Raw genomic sequence first — 16,348 nt, forward strand, 5'->3', positions numbered from 1 at the left:
CAGTGCCTCGCTCTTTGCTACTGTGTAAAACTCTTGTCGTCCAACTGCAAAACACTGGGACACAACAAGTTTCCGCGTCTCCATTGCACTGATCGTACTACGAAACGCTCCCCAAACTTGGCAATCACCCATGCAGATGACTTTTCCGACTTTACACGACGCTCACGCTAGTGACAGCCTTATTTACAGTTCGACGTCGCGCCAAAGCGAATGAGCACATTTCGCCTACGGCTTAGACCGCTCTTCAAGTGTGGCTGCTCTGTGTCTGCAGGCAGCGAGGGGCTGCAAGCTTCCTGTGTTCGCACCTATATCACCTGTGCTTCCTTGTCAGAGACAGACTATCGCAAAACATACAACTCACTCCATGAATTGATTGCTACGGCATCTGTTATCAGCAGTCACAACCAGCAACACCAGTAGCAGCCGACTGACGCAAAGAATGGGAATGTTCAGTGGGATTTACGTGAAATCGGCGCAAGGCAGATCTTTCCGACGTAGGCTTGAGAATCTTATGGGAACATTTGTACTGTTTCTAAATTAAGTGTAGGTGTGGGAGGAGGGTGCTTCCTGCGCTCGAATAAAAGCACGCTCGCCAATTGTGGATGCTAATCGTTCGCTTGTATCTGCCTACACACCTCTGCCGGTTGGGAATTATTCCACTTGCATGGCAAGGTGCGCATGTAGGTGTGTTAAAAATTCTGGAGGCGCTCGGTATCGATCCCAGTACCTCTCGCACGCTAAGCGAGCGCTCTACCATCTGAGCTACGCCCACCCCCCCGATAACAAGTAGTGCTACATACAGTCATATCAACGTCACAGACCCTTGCACTCCCATTATTCCGCAGACAAACACTACTCTCTATGTATCAGTGAGGGTGTCTTTCAGGTTTCGTGCATTCTGTATCGAATCGTAGTTGGCCACAATGAAAGTGGCACGCATAACGTCGAAAATAGAGTTCAGACACCGCTCTGAGTAAGACGAACGTGTTGTCCACCTCTAGACTTCAATGACGTTAAGCCGTGATACCTAAGACAGATCTGCACTCGATGACACCACGATAACAGCCGGTCCTCACACTTACATCTTGCTTTCCTTATGACAGTATACATCATATCAGTCTGTGACGCTGGTTTTGCAACTTCTTGCGTGCGTTTATGTTCGCCGCGACCAACACTTACCATGCACTGACCACAAAACATGGATGAACTGGGGCTTGAACCCGTGACCGTTCACACACTAAGCGAACGATCTGCCAACTGAGCTACAGCTACACACACGACCAAGCCTGGCTATTCTCCATTCTTTGCGACTCTGATGTGCACGGACACGATGGTTGGTTGGTTTGTAGCGGCGAAGGTACCAGAATACAAAGGCGCGGACACGTTCATATACACAAGAGTTCCAAGTAGTTTCGATGCTCTGGTATTACGAATGCAAATTCCGTCTGTTTTGAACGTCTTAAATTGAAAGGGCGGTCACAAATTGGTCCATTTCACTCCTTGTCGACAATCACACAGCACCTGAGGTAACAAGCACATCTCGAGCCCCATTGTGCTCTCCATTGTTCATGCCAACTCAGTGCCTCGCTCTTTGCTACTGTGTAAAACTCTTGTCGTCCAACTGCAAAACACTGGGACACAACAAGTTTCCGCGTCTCCATTGCACTGATCGTACTACGAAACGCTCCCCAAACTTGGCAATCACCCATGCAGATGACTTTTCCGACTTTACACGACGCTCACGCAACGCTCACGCTAGTGACAGCCTTATTTACAGTTCGACGTCGCGCCAAAGCGAATGAGCACATTTCGCCTATGGCTTAGACCGCTCTTCAAGTGTGGCTGCTCTGTGTCTGCAGGCAGCGAGGGGCTGCAAGCTTCCTGTGTTCGCACCTATATCACCTGTGCTTCCTTGTCAGAGACAGACTATCGCAAAACATACAACTCACTCCATGAATTGATTGCTACGGCATCTGTTACCAGCAGTCACAACCAGCAACACCAGTAGCAGCCGACTGACACAATAAAAGGACGCTCGCCAATTGTGGATGCTAATCGTTCGCTTGTATCTGTCTACACACCTCTGCCGGTTGGGAATTATTCCACTTGCATGGCAAGGTGCGCATGTAGGTGTGTTAAAAATTCTGGAGGCGCTGGGTATCGATCCCAGTACCTCTCGCACGCTAAGCGAGCGCTCTACCATCTGAGCTACGCCCACCCCCGATAACTAGTAGTGCTACATACAGTCATATCAACGTCACAGACCCTTGCACTCCCATTATTCCGCAGACAAACACTACTCTCTATGTATCAGTGAGGGTGTCTTTCAGGTTTCGTGCATTCTGTATCGAATCGTAGTTGGCCACAATGAAAGTGGCACGCATAACGTCGAAAATAGAGTTCAGACACCGCTCTGAGTAAGACGAACGTGTTGTCCACCTCTAGACTTCAATGACGTTAAGCCGTGATACCTAAGACAGATCTGCACTCGATGACACCACGATAACAGCCGGTCCTCACACTTACATCTTGCTCTCCTTATGACAGTATACATCATATCAGTCTGTGACGCTGGTTTTGCAACTTCTTGCGTGCGTTTATGTTCGCCGCGACCAACACTTACCATGCACTGACCACAAAACATGGAGGAACTGGGGCTTGAACCCGTGACCGTTCACACACTAAGCGAACGATCTGCCAACTGAGCTACAGCTACACACACGACCAAGCCTGGCTATTCTCCATTCTTTGCGACTCTGATGTGCACGGACACGATGGTTGGTTGGTTTGTAGCGGCGAAGGTACCAGAATACAAAGGCGCGGACACGTTCATATACACAAGAGTTCCAAGTAGTTTCGATGCTCTGGTATTACGAATGCAAATTCCGTCTGTTTTGAACGTCTTAAATTGAAAGGGCGGTCACAAATTGGTCCATTTCACTCCTTGTCGACAATCACACAGCACCTGAGGTAACAAGCACATCTCGAGCCCCATTGTGCTCTCCATTGTTCATGCCAACTCAGTGCCTCGCTCTTTGCTACTGTGTAAAACCCGTGTCGTCCAACTGAAAAACACTGGGACACAACAAGTTTCCGCATCTCCATTGCACTGATCGTACTACGAAACGCTCCCCAAACTTGGCAATCACCCATGCAGATGACTTTTCCGACTTTACACGACGCTCACGCTAGTGACAGCCTTATTTACAGTTCGACGTCGCGCCAAAGCGAATGAGCACATTTCGCCTACGGCTTAGACCGCTCTTCAAGTGTGGCTGCTCTGTGTCTGCAGGCAGCGAGGGGCTGCAAGCTTCCTGTGTTCGCACCTATATCACCTGTGCTTCCTTGTCAGAGACAGACTATCGCAAAACATACAACTCACTCCATGAATTGATTGCTACGGCATCTGTTATCAGCAGTCACAACCAGCAACACCAGTAGCAGCCGACTGACGCAAAGAATGGGAATGTGCAGTGGGATTTACGTGAAATCGGCGCAAGGCAGATATTCCCCACGTAGGCTTGAGAATCTTATGGGAACATTTGTACTGTTTCTAAATTAAGTGTAGGTGTGGGAGGAGGGTGCTTCCTGCGCACGAATAAAAGCACGCTCGCCAATTGTGGATGCTAATCGTTCGCTTGTATCTGCCTACACACCTCTGCCGGTTGGGAATTATTCCACTTGCATGGCAAGGTGCGCATGTAGGTGTGTTAAAAATTCTGGAGGCGCTCGGTATCGATCCCAGTACCTCTCGCACGCTAAGCGAGCGCTCTACCACCTGAGCTACGCCCACCCCCCCCGATAAATAGTAGTGCTACATACAGTCATATCAACGTCACAGACCCTTGCACTCCCATTATTCCGCAGACAAACACTACTCTCTATGTATCAGTGAGGGTGTCTTTCAGGTTTCGTGCATTCTGTATCGAATCGTAGTTGGCCACAATGAAAGTGGCACGCATAACGTCGAAAATAGAGTTCAGACACCGCTCTGAGTAAGACGAACGTGTTGTTCACCTCTAGACTTCAATGACGTTAAGCCGTGATACCTAAGACAGATCTGCACTCGATGACACCACGATAACAGCCGGTCCTCACACTTACATCTTGCTCTCCTTATGACAGTATACATCATATCAGTCTGTGACGCTGGTTTTGCAACTTCTTGCGTGCGTTTATGTTCGCCGCGACCAACACTTACCATGCACTGACCACAAAACATGGAGGAGCCGGGGCTTGAACCCGAGACCGTTCACACGCTAAGCGAACGATCTGCCAACTGAGCTACAGCTACACACACGACCAAGCCTGGCTATTCTCCATTCTTTGCGACTCTGATGTGCACGGACACGATGGTTGGTTGGTTTGTAGCGGCGAAGGTACCAGAATACAAAGGCGCGGACACGTTCATATACACAAGAGTTCCAAGTAGTTTCGATGCTCTGGTATTACGAATGCAAATTCCGTCTGTTTTGAACGTCTTAAATTGAAAGGGCGGTCACAAATTGGTCCATTTCACTCCTTGTCGACAATCACACAGCACCTGAGGTAACGAGCACATCTCGAGCCCCATTGTGCTCTCCATTGTTCATGCCAACTCAGTGCCTCGCTCTTTGCTACTGTGTAAAACTCTTGTCGTCCAACTGCAAAACACTGGGACACAACAAGTTTCCGCGTCTCCATTGCACTGATCGTACTACGAAACGCTCCCCAAACTTGGCAATCACCCATGCAGATGACTTTTCCGACTTTACACGACGCTCACGCTAGTGACAGCCTTATTTACAGTTCGACGTCGCGCCAAAGCGAATGAGCACATTTCGCCTACGGCTTAGGCCGCTCTTCTAGTGTGGCTGCTCTGTGTCTGCAGGCAGCGAGGGGCTGCAAGCTTCCTGTGTTCGCACCTATATCACCTGTGCTTCCTTGTCAGAGACAGACTATCGCAAAACATACAACTCACTCCATGAATTGATTGCTACGGCATCTGTTATCAGCAGTCACAACCAGCAACACCAGTAGCAGCCGACTGACGCAAAGAATGGGAACGTGCAGTGGGATTTACGTGAAATCGGCGCAAGGCAGATCTTTCCGACGTAGGCTTGAGAATCTTATGGGAACATTTGTACTGTTTCTAAATTAAGTGTAGGTGTGGGAGGAGGGTGCTTCCTGCGCACGAATAAAAGCACGCTCGCCAATTGTGGATGCTAATCGTTCGCTTGTATCTGCCTACACACCTCTGCCGGTTGGGAATTATTCCACTTGCATGGCAAGGTGCGCATGTAGGTGTGTTAAAAATTCTGGAGGCGCTCGGTATCGATCCCAGTACCTCTCGCACGCTAAGCGAGCGCTCTACCATCTGAGTTACGCCCACCCCCCCGATAACTTGTAGTGCTACATACAGTCATATCAACGTCACAGACCCTTGCACTCCCATTATTCCGCAGACAAACACTACTCTCTATGTATCAGTGAGGGTGTCTTTCAGGTTTCGTGCATTCTGTATCGAATCGTAGTTGGCCACAATGAAAGTGGCACGCATAACGTCGAAAATAGAGTTCAGACACCGCTCTGAGTAAGACAAACGTGTTGTCCACCTCTAGACTTCAATGACGTTAAGCCGTGATACCTAAGACAGATCTGCACTCGATGACACCACGATAACAGCCGGTCCTCACACTTACATCTTGCTCTCCTTATGACAGTATACATCATATCAGTCTGTGACGCTGGTTTTGCAACTTCTTGCGTGCGTTTATGTTCGCCGCGACCAACACTTACCATGCACTGACCACAAAACTTGGAGGAGCCGGGGCTTGAACCCGAGACCGTTCACACGCTAAGCGAACGATCTGCCAACTGAGCTACAGCTACACACACGACCAAGCCTGGCTATTCTCCATTATTTGCGACTCTGATGTGCACGGACACGATGGTTGGTTGGTTTGTAGCGGCGAAGGTACCAGAATACAAAGGCGCGGACACGTTCATATACAGAAGAGTTCCTAGTAGTTTCGATGCTCTGGTATTACGAATGCAAATTCCGTCTGTTTTGAACGTCTTAAATTGAAAGGGCGGTCACAAATTGGTCCATTTCACTCCTTGTCGACAATCACACAGCACCTGAGGTAACAAGCACATCTCGAGCCCCATTGTGCTCTCCATTGTTCATGCCAACTCAGTGCCTCGCTCTTTGCTACTGTGTAAAACTCTTGTCGTCCAACTGAAAAACACTGGGACACAACAAGTTTCCGCGTCTCCATTGCACTGATCGTACTACGAAACGCTCCCCAAACTTGGCAATCACCCATGCAGATGACTTTTCCGACTTTACACGACGCTCACGCTAGTGACAGCCTTATTTACAGTTCGACGTCGTGCCAAAGCGAATGAGCACATTTCGCCTACGGCTTAGGCCGCTCTTCTAGTGTGGCTGCTCTGTGTCTGCAGGCAGCGAGGGGCTGCAAGCTTCCTGTGTTCGCACCTATATCACCTGTGCTTCCTTGTCAGAGACAGACTATCGCAAAACATACAACTCACTCCATGAATTGATTGCTACGGCATCTGTTATCAGCAGTCACAACCAGCAACACCAGTAGCAGCCGACTGACGCAAAGAATGGGAACGTGCAGTGGGATTTACGTGAAATCGGCGCAAGGCAGATCTTTCCGACGTAGGCTTGAGAATCTTATGGGAACATTTGTACTGTTTCTAAATTAAGTGTAGGTGTGGGAGGAGGGTGCTTCCTGCGCACGAATAAAAGCACGCTCGCCAATTGTGGATGCTAATCGTTCGCTTGTATCTGCCTACACACCTCTGCCGGTTGGGAATTATTCCACTTGCATGGCAAGGTGCGCATGTAGGTGTGTTAAAAATTCTGGAGGCGCTGGGTATCGATCCCAGTACCTCTCGCACGCTAAGCGAGCGCTCTACCATCTGAGCTACGCCCACCTCCCCGATAACTTTTAGTGCTACATACAGTCATATCAACGTCACAGACCCTTGCACTCCCATTATTCCGCAGACAAACACTACTCTCTATGTATCAGTGAGAGTGTCTTTCAGGTTTCGTGCATTCTGTATCGAATCGTAGTTGGCCACAATGAAAGTGGTACGCATAACGTCGAAAATAGAGTTCAGACACCGCTCTGAGTAAGACGAACGTGTTGTCCACCTCTAGACTTCAATGACGTTAAGCCGTGATACCTAAGACAGATCTGCACTCGATGACACCACGATAACAGCCGGTCCTCACACTTACATCTTGCTCTCCTTATGACAGTATACATCATATCAGTCTGTGACGCTGGTTTTGCAACTTCTTGCGTGCGTTTATGTTCGCCGCGACCAACACTTACCATGCACTGACCACAAAACATGGAGGAGCCGGGGCTTGAACCCGAGACCGTTCACACGCTAAGCGAACGATCTGCCAACTGAGCTACAGCTACACACACGACCAAGCCTGGCTATTCTCCATTCTTTGCGACTCTGATGTGCACGGACACGATGGTTGGTTGGTTTGTAGCGGCGAAGGTACCAGAATACAAAGGCGCGGACACGTTCATATACACAAGAGTTCCTAGTAGTTTCGATGCTCTGGTATTACGAATGCAAATTCCGTCTGTTTTGAACGTCTTAAATTGAAAGGGCGGTCACAAATTGGTCCATTTCACTCCTTGTCGACAATCACACAGCACCTGAGGTAACAAGCACATCTCGAGCCCCATTGTGCTCTCCATTGTTCATGCCAACTCAGTGCCTCGCTCTTTGCTACTGTGTAAAACTCTTGTCGTCCAACTGCAAAACACTGGGACACAACAAGTTTCCGCGTCTCCATTGCACTGATCGTACTACGAAACGCTCCCCAAACTTGGCAATCACCCATGCAGATGACTTTTCCGACTTTACACGACGCTCACGCTAGTGACAGCCTTATTTACAGTTCGACGTCGCGCCAAAGCGAATGAGTACATTTCGCCTACGGCTTAGGCCGCTCTTCTAGTGTGGCTGCTCTGTGTCTGCAGGCAGCGAGGGGCTGCAAGCTTCCTGTGTTCGCACCTATATCACCTGTGCTTCCTTGTCAGAGACAGACTATCGCAAAACATACAACTCACTCCATGAATTGATTGCTACGGCATCTGTTATCAGCAGTCACAACCAGCAACACCAGTAGCAGCCGACTGACGCAAAGAATGGGAACGTGCAGTGGGATTTACGTGAAATCGGCGCAAGGCAGATCTTTCCGACGTAGGCTTGAGAATCTTATGGGAACATTTGTACTGTTTCTAAATTAAGTGTAGGTGTGGGAGGAGGGTGCTTCCTGCGCACGAATAAAAGCACGCTCGCCAATTGTGGATGCTAATCGTTCGCTTGTATCTGCCTACACACCTCCGCCGGTTGGGAATTATTCCACTTGCATGGCAAGGTGCGCATGTAGGTGTGTTAAAAATTCTGGAGGCGCTGGGTATCGATCCCAGTACCTCTCGCACGCTAAGCGGGCGCTCTACCACCTGAGCTACGCCCACCCCCCCGATAAATAGTAGTGCTACATACAGTCATATCAACGTCACAGACCCTTGCACTCCCATTATTCCGCAGACAAACACTACTCTCTATGTATCAGTGAGGGTGTCTTTCAGGTTTCGTGCATTCTGTATCGAATCGTAGTTGGCCACAATAAAAGTGGCACGCATAACGTCGAAAATAGAGTTCAGACACCGCTCTGAGTAAGACGAACGTGTTGTTCACCTCTAGACTTCAATGACGTTAAGCCGTGATACCTAAGACAGATCTGCACTCGATGACACCACGATAACAGCCGGTCCTCACACTTACATCTTGCTCTCCTTATGACAGTATACATCATATCAGTCTGTGACGCTGGTTTTGCAACTTCTTGCGTGCGTTTATGTTCGCCGCGACCAACACTTACCATGCACTGACCACAAAACATGGAGGAGCCGGGGCTTGAACCCGAGACCGTTCACACGCTAAGCGAACGATCTGCCAACTGAGCTACAGCTACACACACGACCAAGCCTGGCTATTCTCCATTCTTTGCGACTCTGATGTGCACGGACACGATGGTTGGTTGGTTTGTAGCGGCGAAGGTACCAGAATACAAAGGCGCGGACACGTTCATATACACAAGAGTTCCAAGTAGTTTCGATGCTCTGGTATTACGAATGCAAATTCCGTCTGTTTTGAACGTCTTAAATTGAAAGGGCGGTCACAAATTGGTCCATTTCACTCCTTGTCGACAATCACACAGCACCTGAGGTAACAAGCACATCTCGAGCCCCATTGTGCTCTCCATTGTTCATGCCAACTCAGTGCCTCGCTCTTTGCTACTGTGTAAAACTCTTGTCGTCCAACTGCAAAACACTGGGACACAACAAGTTTCCGCGTCTCCATTGCACTGATCGTACTACGAAACGCTCCCCAAACTTGGCAATCACCCATGCAGATGACTTTTCCGACTTTACACGACGCTCACGCTAGTGACAGCCTTATTTACAGTTCGACGTCGCGCCAAAGCGAATGAGCACATTTCGCCTACGGCTTAGGCCGCTCTTCTAGTGTGGCTGCTCTGTGTCTGCAGGCAGCGAGGGGCTGCAAGCTTCCTGTGTTCGCACCTATATCACCTGTGCTTCCTTGTCAGAGACAGACTATCGCAAAACATACAACTCACTCCATGAATTGATTGCTACGGCATCTGTTATCAGCAGTCACAACCAGCAACACCAGTAGCAGCCGACTGACGCAAAGAATGGGAACGTGCAGTGGGATTTACGTGAAATCGGCGCAAGGCAGATCTTTCCGACGTAGGCTTGAGAATCTTATGGGAACATTTGTACTGTTTCTAAATTAAGTGTAGGTGTGGGAGGAGGGTGCTTCCTGCGCACGAATAAAAGCACGCTCGCCAATTGTGGATGCTAATCGTTCGCTTGTATCTGCCTACACACCTCTGCCGGTTGGGAATTATTCCACTTGCATGGCAAGGTGCGCATGTAGGTGTGTTAAAAATTCTGGAGGCGCTGGGTATCGATCCCAGTACCTCTCGCACGCTAAGCGAGCGCTCTACCATCTGAGTTACGCCCACCCCCCCGATAACTTGTAGTGCTACATACAGTCATATCAACGTCACAGACCCTTGCACTCCCATTATTCCGCAGACAAACACTACTCTCTATGTATCAGTGAGGGTGTCTTTCAGGTTTCGTGCATTCTGTATCGAATCGTAGTTGGCCACAATGAAAGTGGCACGCATAACGTCGAAAATAGAGTTCAGACACCGCTCTGAGTAAGACAAACGTGTTGTCCACCTCTAGACTTCAATGACGTTAAGCCGTGATACCTAAGACAGATCTGCACTCGATGACACCACGATAACAGCCGGTCCTCACACTTACATCTTGCTCTCCTTATGACAGTATACATCATATCAGTCTGTGACGCTGGTTTTGCAACTTCTTGCGTGCGTTTATGTTCACCGCGACCAACACTTACCATGCACTGACCACAAAACATGGAGGAGCCGGGGCTTGAACCCGAGACCGTTCACACGCTAAGCGAACGATCTGCCAACTGAGCTACAGCTACACACACGACCAAGCCTGGCTATTCTCCATTCTTTGCGACTCTGATGTGCACGGACACGATGGTTGGTTGGTTTGTAGCGGCGAAGGTACCAGAATACAAAGGCGCGGACACGTTCATATACAGAAGAGTTCCTAGTAGTTTCGATGCTCTGGTATTACGAATGCAAATTCCGTCTGTTTTGAACGTCTTAAATTGAAAGGGCGGTCACAAATTGGTCCATTTCACTCCTTGTCGACAATCACACAGCACCTGAGGTAACAAGCACATCTCGAGCCCCATTGTGCTCTCCATTGTTCATGCATTGTTCATGCCAACTCAGTGCCTCGCTCTTTGCTACTGTGTAAAACTCTTGTCGTCCAACTGAAAAACACTGGGACACAACAAGTTTGCGCGTCTCCATTGCACTGATCGTACTACGAAACGCTCCCCAAACTTGGCAATCACCCATGCAGATGACTTTTCCGACTTTACACGACGCTCACGCTAGTGACAGCCTTATTTACAGTTCGACGTCGCGCCAAAGCGAATGAGCACATTTCGCCTACGGCTTAGGCCGCTCTTCTAGTGTGGCTGCTCTGTGTCTGCAGGCAGCGAGGGGCTGCAAGCTTCCTGTGTTCGCACCTATATCACCTGTGCTTCCTTGTCAGAGACAGACTATCGCAAAACATACAACTCACTCCATGAATTGATTGCTACGGCATCTGTTATCAGCAGTCACAACCAGCAACACCAGTAGCAGCCGACTGACGCAAAGAATGGGAACGTGCAGTGGGATTTACGTGAAATCGGCGCAAGGCAGATCTTTCCGACGTAGGCTTGAGAATCTTATGGGAACATTTGTACTGTTTCTAAATTAAGTGTAGGTGTGGGAGGAGGGTGCTTCCTGCGCACGAATAAAAGCACGCTCGCCAATTGTGGATGCTAATCGTTCGCTTGTATCTGCCTACACACCTCTGCCGGTTGGGAATTATTCCACTTGCATGGCAAGGTGCGCATGTAGGTGTGTTAAAAATTCTGGAGGCGCTGGGTATCGATCCCAGTACCTCTCGCACGCTAAGCGAGCGCTCTACCATCTGAGTTACGCCCACCCCCCCGATAACTTGTAGTGCTACATACAGTCATATCAACGTCACAGACCCTTGCACTCCCATTATTCCGCAGACAAACACTACTCTCTATGTATCAGTGAGGGTGTCTTTCAGGTTTCGTGCATTCTGTATCGAATCGTAGTTGGCCACAATGAAAGTGGCACGCATAACGTCGAAAATAGAGTTCAGACACCGCTCTGAGTAAGACAAACGTGTTGTCCACCTCTAGACTTCAATGACGTTAAGCCGTGATACCTAAGACAGATCTGCACTCGATGACACCACGATAACAGCCGGTCCTCACACTTACATCTTGCTCTCCTTATGACAGTATACATCATATCAGTCTGTGACGCTGGTTTTGCAACTTCTTGCGTGCGTTTATGTTCACCGCGACCAACACTTACCATGCACTGACCACAAAACATGGAGGAGCCGGGGCTTGAACCCGAGACCGTTCACACGCTAAGCGAACGATCTGCCAACTGAGCTACAGCTACACACACGACCAAGCCTGGCTATTCTCCATTCTTTGCGACTCTGATGTGCACGGACACGATGGTTGGTTGGTTTGTAGCGGCGAAGGTACCAGAATACAAAGGCGCGGACACGTTCATATACACAAGAGTTCCTAGTAGTTTCGATGCTCTGGTATTACGAATGCAAATTCCGTCTGTTTTGAACGTCTTAAATTGAAAGGGCGGTCACAAATTGGTCCATTTCACTCCTTGTCGACAATCACACAGCACCTGAGGTAACAAGCACATCTCGAGCCCCATTGTGCTCTCCATTGTTCATGCCAACTCAGTGCCTCGCTCTTTACTACTGTGTAAAACTCTTGTCGTCCAACTGAAAAACACTGGGACACAACAAGTTTCCGCGTCTCCATTGCACTGATCGTACTACGAAACGCTCCCCAAACTTGGCAATCACCCATGCAGATGACTTTTCCGACTTTACACGACGCTCACGCTAGTGACAGCCTTATTTACAGTTCGACGTCGCGCCAAAGCGAATGAGCACATTTCGCCTACGGCTTAGGCCGCTCTTCTAGTGTGGCTGCTCTGTGTCTGCAGGCAGCGAGGGGCTGCAAGCTTCCTGTGTTCGCACCTATATCACCTGTGCTTCCTTGTCAGAGACAGACTATCGCAAAACATACAACTCACTCCATGAATTGATTGCTACGGCATCTGTTATCAGCAGTCACAACCAGCAACACCAGTAGCAGCCGACTGACGCAAAGAATGGGAACGTGCAGTGGGATTTACGTGAAATCGGCGCAAGGCAGATCTTTCCGACGTAGGCTTGAGAATCTTATGGGAACATTTGTACTGTTTCTAAATTAAGTGTAGGTGTGGGAGGAGGGTGCTTCCTGCGCACGAATAAAAGCACGCTCGCCAATTGTGGATGCTAATCGTTCGCTTGTATCTGCCTACACACCTCTGCCGGTTGGGAATTATTCCACTTGCATGGCAAGGTGCGCATGTAGGTGTGTTAAAAATTCTGGAGGCGCTGGGTATCGATCCCAGTACCTCTCGCACGCTAAGCGAGCGCTCTACCATCTGAGTTACGCCCACCCCCCCGATAACTTGTAGTGCTACATACAGTCATATCAACGTCACAGACCCTTGCACTCCCATTATTCCGCAGACAAACACTACTCTCTATGTATCAGTGAGGGTGTCTTTCAGGTTTCGTGCATTCTGTATCGAATCGTAGTTGGCCACAATGAAAGTGGCACGCATAACGTCGAAAATAGAGTTCAGACACCGCTCTGAGTAAGACAAACGTGTTGTCCACCTCTAGACTTCAATGACGTTAAGCCGTGATACCTAAGACAGATCTGCACTCGATGACACCACGATAACAGCCGGTCCTCACACTTACATCTTGCTCTCCTTATGACAGTATACATCATATCAGTCTGTGACGCTGGTTTTGCAACTTCTTGCGTGCGTTTATGTTCACCGCGACCAACACTTACCATGCACTGACCACAAAACATGGAGGAGCCGGGGCTTGAACCCGAGACCGTTCACACGCTAAGCGAACGATCTGCCAACTGAGCTACAGCTACACACACGACCAAGCCTGGCTATTCTCCATTCTTTGCGACTCTGATGTGCACGGACACGATGGTTGGTTGGTTTGTAGCGGCGAAGGTACCAGAATACAAAGGCGCGGACACGTTCATATACACAAGAGTTCCAAGTAGTTTCGATGCTCTGGTATTACGAATGCAAATTCCGTCTGTTTTGAACGTCTTAAATTGAAAGGGCGGTCACAAATTGGTCCATTTCACTCCTTGTCGACAATCACACAGCACCTGAGGTAACAAGCACATCTCGAGCCCCATTGTGCTCTCCATTGTTCATGCCAACTCAGTGCCTCGCTCTTTGCTACTGTGTAAAACTCTTGTCGTCCAACTGAAAAACACTGGGACACAACAAGTTTCCGCGTCTCCATTGCACTGATCGTACTACGAAACGCTCCCCAAACTTGGCAATCACCCATGCAGATGACTTTTCCGACTTTACACGACGCTCACGCTAGTGACAGCCTTATTTACAGTTCGACGTCGCGCCAAAGCGAATGAGCACATTTCGCCTACGGCTTAGGCCGCTCTTCTAGTGTGGCTGCTCTGTGTCTGCAGGCAGCGAGGGGCTGCAAGCTTCCTGTGTTCGCACCTATATCACCTGTGCTTCCTTGTCAGAGACAGACTATCGCAAAACATACAACTCACTCCATGAATTGATTGCTACGGCATCTGTTATCAGCAGTCACAACCAGCAACACCAGTAGCAGCCGACTGACGCAAAGAATGGGAACGTGCAGTGGGATTTACGTGAAATCGGCGCAAGGCAGATCTTTCCGACGTAGGCTTGAGAATCTTATGGGAACATTTGTACTGTTTCTAAATTAAGTGTAGGTGTGGGAGGAGGGTGCTTCCTGCGCACGAATAAAAGCACGCTCGCCAATTGTGGATGCTAATCGTTCGCTTGTATCTGCCTACACACCTCTGCCGGTTGGGAATTATTCCACTTGCATGGCAAGGTGCGCATGTAGGTGTGTTAAAAATTCTGGAGGCGCTGGGTATCGATCCCAGTACCTCTCGCACGCTAAGCGAGCGCTCTACCATCTGAGTTACGCCCACCCCCCCGATAACTTGTAGTGCTACATACAGTCATATCAACGTCACAGACCCTTGCACTCCCATTATTCCGCAGACAAACACTACTCTCTATGTATCAGTGAGGGTGTCTTTCAGGTTTCGTGCATTCTGTATCGAATCGTAGTTGGCCACAATGAAAGTGGCACGCATAACGTCGAAAATAGAGTTCAGACACCGCTCTGAGTAAGACAAACGTGTTGTCCACCTCTAGACTTCAATGACGTTAAGCCGTGATACCTAAGACAGATCTGCACTCGATGACACCACGATAACAGCCGGTCCTCACACTTACATCTTGCTCTCCTTATGACAGTATACATCATATCAGTCTGTGACGCTGGTTTTGCAACTTCTTGCGTGCGTTTATGTTCACCGCGACCAACACTTACCATGCACTGACCACAAAACATGGAGGAGCCGGGGCTTGAACCCGAGACCGTTCACACGCTAAGCGAACGATCTGCCAACTGAGCTACAGCTACACACACGACCAAGCCTGGCTATTCTCCATTCTTTGCGACTCTGATGTGCACGGACACGATGGTTGGTTGGTTTGTAGCGGCGAAGGTACCAGAATACAAAGGCGCGGACACGTTCATATACAGAAGAGTTCCTAGTAGTTTCGATGCTCTGGTATTACGAATGCAAATTCCGTCTGTTTTGAACGTCTTAAATTGAAAGGGCGGTCACAAATTGGTCCATTTCACTCCTTGTCGACAATCACACAGCACCTGAGGTAACAAGCACATCTCGAGCCCCATTGTGCTCTCCATTGTTCATGCCAACTCAGTGCCTCGCTCTTTGCTACTGTGTAAAACTCTTGTCGTCCAACTGAAAAACACTGGGACACAACAAGTTTCCGCGTCTCCATTGCACTGATCGTACTACGAAACGCTCCCCAAACTTGGCAATCACCCATGCAGATGACTTTTCCGACTTTACACGACGCTCACGCTAGTGACAGCCTTATTTACAGTTCGACGTCGCGCCAAAGCGAATGAGCACATTTCGCCTACGGCTTAGGCCGCTCTTCTAGTGTGGCTGCTCTGTGTCTGCAGGCAGCGAGGGGCTGCAAGCTTCCTGTGTTCGCACCTATATCACCTGTGCTTCCTTGTCAGAGACAGACTATCGCAAAACATACAACTCACTCCATGAATTGATTGCTACGGCATCTGTTATCAGCAGTCACAACCAGCAACACCAGTAGCAGCCGACTGACGCAAAGAATGGGAACGTGCAGTGGGATTTACGTGAAATCGGCGCAAGGCAGATCTTTCCGACGTAGGCTTGAGAATCTTATGGGAACATTTGTACTGTTTCTAAATTAAGTGTAGGTGTGGGAGGAGGGTGCTTCCTGCGCACGAATAAAAGCACGCTCGCCAATTGTGGATGCTAATCGTTCGCTTGTATCTGCCTACACACCTCTGCCGGTTGGGAATTATTCCACTTGCATGGCAAGGTGCGCATGTAGGTGTGTTAAAAATTC

At 49.1% G+C, this 16,348-nt stretch overlaps 2 non-coding genes across 2 annotated transcripts; both read right to left on the reverse strand.

The window, feature by feature from the left end:
• Positions 1 to 2,145: 2,145 nt before the first annotated feature.
• Positions 2,146 to 2,219, reverse strand: Trnaa-agc (transfer RNA alanine (anticodon AGC)). Its single transcript has one exon. It is a non-coding gene; the product is annotated as a tRNA-Ala (tRNA).
• Positions 2,220 to 6,875: 4,656 nt separating this feature from the next.
• On the reverse strand, positions 6,876 to 6,949 carry Trnaa-agc (transfer RNA alanine (anticodon AGC)). The gene has a single exon. It is a non-coding gene; the product is annotated as a tRNA-Ala (tRNA).
• Between the last annotated feature and the right edge of the window lie 9,399 nt (positions 6,950 to 16,348).

This window comes from Schistocerca gregaria, chromosome 11 (assembly GCF_023897955.1).
Source record: "Schistocerca gregaria isolate iqSchGreg1 chromosome 11, iqSchGreg1.2, whole genome shotgun sequence".
Lineage (NCBI taxonomy): Eukaryota > Metazoa > Arthropoda > Insecta > Orthoptera > Acrididae > Schistocerca > Schistocerca gregaria.